Here is a 6387-nt window from a genome sequence, read left to right as displayed (position 1 = left end):
TTTATGTATTTGCTTTTGTTATTTTATTTCAAATGAAAAACAAAATTTATAAGTCTATATAAGCTTAGCTGGAATAGGTGTATTGCTGACATCTGTAGTTTATTGAAAGGAACAGTTAGTGCTTAAAATTTTCTTTTTTCTTGACCAATTTTGCATGTTTGAATCTGGTAATCGGAGTGATCTGAAAACAACAATATGCAGTATAAGAACCATTGTTGAACTCCTACCGTCTTGTATTGTGAAGCTCTGCATTATTTCCAATTTTTTTTAAACTTCTTACTGTCTTTGATTGCTTGATCAGTCTTACATTCTTATGTCTGGTGGACTTAGCAACTTCGTTGAAGATAATAGTATTTAATGTAGCAACCATTATTAATTCCTATCATTTAGTTTTGAGGTCATGTATTGTTTTTGTGTTGTATTGATTTTGTCTTCATTGTCAGTTTTTTTAATTAAAAAAAAAAACAGTTGAAGGCATTCCAGCTCTGCTCTTTCAGGCGACATCTCTGAACCTTTCCACATTCTTCCCACAAGCCATTTCTAAAGACTCTCAAACCACATGATCAGGTATAGTCATAGCAACAACCCTACTCTGGTACCAAATTCTGTCTTGGTTACTTTTCTTTCATTGCTGAGACAAAATACTCAATGCAAAATGAAGGAATTAAAGGTTTATATTGAGCTTAGTTTGTGGAGGTTTCAGCCCATAATCAGCTGGTTACATAATCAGCTGGTTACCTTGCACACAGCGCTACTGCATTATGTTCATGAACAGAAGGGAACATTTTGTGTCTTGGCCTTGAGAATAAGTGGTTGCTGAATATTTTCTGGTCATCCACCCTTACTTCAGTAGAAGTTATGGCTCATGACTAAAAACGCTCTGGTTGCAGATGCGAATTTAAAATTGTATTTTTAATTGGAACGCAATACTTGCACATATTTATGGGCTGCCGTGTGATGTTTCTATATGTGTACGGGGCCCTTGAGGCCGACAAGGTCCTGGTGTCACACCATCAGTAACTGTCAGTGACTCAACTGAACACTAGGTGGCAGACTTCTCTCAGCTAGCTCTGCGGACTTCAGGTCCCCGGACACGACTGCAATGCTTTATAGCTTCGCCTTTTCCCTTTGCCTTGACCTGGAAAATCACCGGGCTTCCGTCTAGGCCAAATTTAGATTTCCTGCACAGACCATCGTTACCTTGTTTAGAGGAGTGAAATTCGGGTCAGCCTGTTACCATTCCAGGAGAGAAGGTGACAAAGAAGGACCTTTTGTGTAGCACTGAAGAGAAGGGCTTGTTACTTTTTTAGTCGTTTTTCAAATATGGAAAAATTCCATATTTTACAAGTCAACTTAGAAACCATAGAAAGAACAAGTATTACTGTTCATGCAGAATCACAAGTAAATATGCAGATATGAAAATTGTAACTTTAGAAAATACTTTAGGGGACTTGTTTTCATAGCGTGATGAATATATTTTCATTTGCTTAAAATAATCTGAGAAATGTCATAATTTATGCTTGTAGTACAAGGGCGGTGAAATAAGAACAAATAAACAAGTAATAAAATGCACCACAAAATTTAGTTTTCTCCATTTCGTTTTAGGGATTTTTTTTTTTTTTTTTTTTTAAGTATAAGAGTTTTTGTTGACTTTGGGCGCTCTGGTTGACATGTTTTAGAAGAAGTTGAATTTGGGTTTCAAATTAACAGAGCTTTGCTTGATTCTATCTGGAATAACAAGCACCGGAGGAAGAATTTAATAGGAAAATCAGGTAATTCAATCAGTATTTTTGGATTAACGTGGAATATCCTTTAGGTCCAAGAAACAAGTAGAATAGAAATCTCAGTGAGAGAAAAATAGAAATTAGGATGCGGAGGAGAACGTTGGGTTCTGAAGTGATGTGGGAGACCCGCGCTCGATCTAACAGCTGTGTACTTCTTTCCCAGGTCCGTCCCAGTGGCAGAAATTAAAGAGGTGCCTCCTCCTCCACCACTTCTCATTTCTTTCTTCCTCGCACCCCCACTTCTGAGCTGTTTTCAGCTGTCATTCTTACTTCCAAAGTGCGTCTCTACCCTGGTCTGCTGACTTACCAGTAAAGCACTGCTAAGTGCTCACCCCCGTAAAAATGCCAGAGTCTGAAAACCTTTGGGGAAAAATGCTAGAAAATATAAAAAGAAAGGGAAGGTGATAAAACTGGCCTTGTTAAGCTGTTAAACTCTGTCAACCCTGCCAGAAACTGAGATGTTTTCTGCTTCATTTCTTTTTAGTTCATTTCCTCCAAATTCTCGGAGAAAATTCTGTGCTTAAAAAAAAAAAAAAGAAATAGTATGGAGCTAGAGCAGAGACCTAGTGATTTTTTTGCCCAATTTTTAGGTACTGGTAAGATAGTTTCACCAAATGATCGATATATAAAACTGGTAAAAGAGACTTATCAAAATAAAGTCAAAGATTATAAAACATCAAAAGGATGAGGCTCATTCAAAGACACTAGGGCACATTTATGTAGCTTCCCAGTTTTAATTAGTAGTTTATTTTAATATTTAGGACATTGTTTTTAGTAGGTGACACCAAAATGTATTTTGTATTTACATACCCATGCTAACGATTTTCATTGTTTTTTTTTTTGAAAGCTCTAATACAGTGCCTGACAAACTCGATTGCATATTAGACCCACTTGGAGGCTGTAACTTCTAAAAGTCTCCACTCATACCCTAATCAATGGAGCCAGAATCTCTGGGTGTGGGACAGAGGCACCTGTACTTTTTAAGTGACCCCTTATATGATTCCAGTGTGGAGGCAAGGTTGAGAACCACTGCAAAATGCTTTCATTCTGACCGCCGTGTATACAAATGTCATTAGTATCTGGGGTTAAAGAACTGTAAATGAAAGACAGTATTTCAATGCTCTCCTAGGTAGTGGAGACGGATTAGATATGGGATTAAAAACTGCTGAGTCAAGGATGGCTCTAAATTGTTGACCCCCTAAAATGGAAGGACGAATTTTCCCTTAATCCAGGTGGGAAGACAGCATGAATAACAAGGTGGGAGGAGCGGGAGGATGGAGGACCGAGTTTTGTACACATGAAATTTCAGACGCTCCTGAGATATCCAGGTCAAAAATTCAAGTAGACAGTTGTGAGATTCCAGGAACAGGTCTAGGCTAGACATACACAGTTGAGAGTCATGGGCATCTAGATGGTATTTAAAGCTACAGGGTCAGAGGACTAGCTAAGAATTGAGAATAAGAAGGAGAAGAAGAGGATGAAAACGGCCCTTCTAGCAGGAGTTTCAGAAGAGGATGAGGACACAGCCAAGGCTGTGAGAGGGAAAGGTTGGTGATGTCCCCGGGGTTTGAGGGGTGCTGGAGTCTCCTTCTGGAGGTGATTTCTAGGATTTGTCTTGAACAAAGAATTGAATGAAACAAGCATAAATAGTGGTAAAGTTTTACATTTATTAAAAGTAGGAAAAAACAGGCTCTGTAGAGCAAGTTTGGGCCAAGTAAGAGCAGGAAAATGAGAGAAAAAAATACACCCTAGCAAAGGGTGTGCTGCCATGAAAAGGCACTATGGCGAGCACTGAAGCGCTATGGTCTCTTTTTTATATTTTTCACACTGGCGCCGTGTCCAGCTCATGCTATCAACAACCTCCTTGAGTTCTCGCGATAAGTCCATGAACAGGGCTTTGGGCATGGTTCTGCGCATGTGTGTTGGGATTTCGTCAAGTATTCTCTCAGCTACTTTTAGCCCTGCCTTCTTGCCTCACAGAACTGGTTGGTCACCTCAGGCGAGTCGTGGATGGAGAACCCATCCTTATTTCTATCCTTTGCTTTCACTCCAGAGAGAGAAGAGAATGAAAAGAAGTAGGTGACACTTGCTGCTCTGGCACACTTGATTTTCTCCAGCAGTACTGATATCCACAGTGTAAGCACAAAGAGCAGAGAGTGCGATTCACCCTGGGTTACCCTGGGCCAGGGCTCCAAAGCATAGAAGAGAAAAGGAATGAGACTCTGGGGGAAGGAATACTAGGTTAGGACCATTAAGTCAGAGTGGAGTAAGGGGGAAGGAGAGGACTGATTCATAGAGAAGTACGTGGGGAGGTGAATTGGAAGTTTCCAAATAATTGGAAGAGCAAGGGCAGTGGGAATGATTAGTAAATAAACCGGAAGGAGAGAGTGGGCCAGGCAGAGATTCTGAGTTATAAATCTTGGAGTGATCAGGACACGGGGAGGAAAATGTGACAACGGGAAATAAGTGGGTGCATAGCAGGACCTTTTGTGGAGCAAGGGTTTTACAAGAGAGTGGAATGGTCTAGAAGCGAAGTAGGTAGTGTGGAGGACACATATCCCACCTGCCAGGTGGCAGAGAGCAAGGGGTGTCCTTTTAGGGTGTCTTAGTCAGTCTCCTTATCTCTGGAACAAAATACCCTAAACCTGCAACTTAAAAGAGTAGAGTTAATTTGGTTCACATTCTTAGTTCATAGTTGGCCTCCTGGAAGGCAGGAAGTCAGGGTGGAACCTTCTGGTAGAGGAAGGCTGCTGACCGCATGGCAGCCAGGAAGCAGAGAACCAGGAGGAGCTGGGGAGGGAGAGAAACCCTCCCAGGCCATGCCCCAGAGACCGCCTCGTGGAGCAGATCCACGGCCTAAACCAAGCCAGCTATTGCACCCTGTGATCCAGGCACCTTCCAGAAGCCCTGCCTCTCGGCACACAAGGCTTTCGTGGGACATCCAGACAGAAACCTTAGCACAGGACATGGGGCTTATTAGGGAAAGGGAGGTGAAGAGCGGAGGTCTTATCAGGAGAGAGGAGGTCACAGGGCAAAGAACTTTTAGAAAAGCGGGTAAAGGGGAGACTTTCAAACATGTATTAAAAAATAGCAATGTGAGGCAACATTGCCATCACGCCAGCTCCCTCTGTGGCAGGCTGGGACTTAAGGCTGTGCCCTAGAGTTGCTCTCTGTGACCTAGTGCAGGGTACCGCTTGCCAACTGTCACTGGGTGAAGGGCAAGGAGGAAGCTGCGGCAGATGCATCCTGGGAAGAGGCCAAGGTCAGCTGGCCGGAAGTCCAAACTGAATTGTCAATCTGTGTTACTTAGAAAGTGCGGAAGACACAGAAAAAACCCAAACACGAGAGGGTGGAGGAATCCGGAGAACTGGGGGAGGTGTGGGGCGAGGAGCAAGCAGCAGGGACTGAGAGCGTTCTGGAGTCAGAATGGCGACCTGGATTTCTGTGCGGTGACTTTATAATTCAGTCTCAATGAAGTCTAGTGTGGGTGGGTGTGGTCATTTAAAAGGGCAGGAATGGGATGAGCGGAAGGCATGGCTTTCAAAGCGGGCTACAGAGTAATTACCCCACAATGATAAGCTTGAAAAGAATGAAAGGAAATTAAACAATGAAGAGAATAGAGGCTGTGTCTTTTAAAACAAGAATAGCCAATTAAACTGCTTTGTTATGCAATATCTCATTCATTAGCCATTGAATTACCTCTGGCTTTATGTGCTGCCCCCCTAAAGTTAATTTTTATTCCATTATGAAGGAATAAATCAAATCCAGTGAAAGGAAATCTGGCCTCTTTACTATCTACTGGAGGAGGGGCTTGAACCAAAAGTCTTTTTGTGGTTTAATATTTTCGGTCTCAATTTAATAAAGAAGAGGAGCCTGAGGGATAGGAAAAGAGGTCAGGTTTTATCTTTTCCACTTCAAGTGCATAAATAGAATAGAAGGAAGGAGTGAGATGTACATAATTGTAAAGAAGATGAAATCAACCTAAAAAATCCCAAGTGTTGATAGGAACACACAAACCTCAAGTATTCATGGTGCCTATGAAAATATAGCAGTAAATTCAAAGTTTTTGTTGATGCCTGCTGACTATATGCCAAAATTTTGTTAAGCATCGGGTATGTACAAAGTTAAGTAATATGTTGTTTTGTCCTTAGAGCTCATCATCTGCTGGGAAGACTGGCCTGGAAAAAAATTCAATGTACAGCGATAACTGCTCTAAGTTGAGTTTGCTCACTGAGTGTCATAAGGGGGTCATAAGGGGCGGGATTTTTGCTCAGCATTTGAAGGCTGAGGAGAAGTTTGCTGCACAAGGAAGACACATAAAGGGTGTTCTGGGGAAAGAGAATGCATAGGTCAAGGGAAAGAGACATGGGAAGCTGTGTTTGGGAAGATGAGAAGCAGTTTTTCACCAGGGAGAAGTGCACAAGCTTTGATTAGAAAGATAGATTAATACTACTCTCCTGTCATGCTAAGGAGTTTGGCTTCATAAGAGACCACTGGAGGAGTTTAACCAAGAGGAACGACTTGGTCTACATTGTATTTCTGAAAAATGATGGAGTTGGAGAGGAGTGTGTTCGAGGCAGAACCAGAATGAAGACAGAGGCAA

The sequence above is a fragment of the Chinchilla lanigera genome, unplaced genomic scaffold (assembly GCF_000276665.1).
Source record: "Chinchilla lanigera isolate Chin_1 unplaced genomic scaffold, ChiLan1.0 scaffold00034, whole genome shotgun sequence".
NCBI classification, from domain to species: domain Eukaryota; kingdom Metazoa; phylum Chordata; class Mammalia; order Rodentia; family Chinchillidae; genus Chinchilla; species Chinchilla lanigera.
This window is presented reverse-complemented; position numbering follows the sequence as displayed.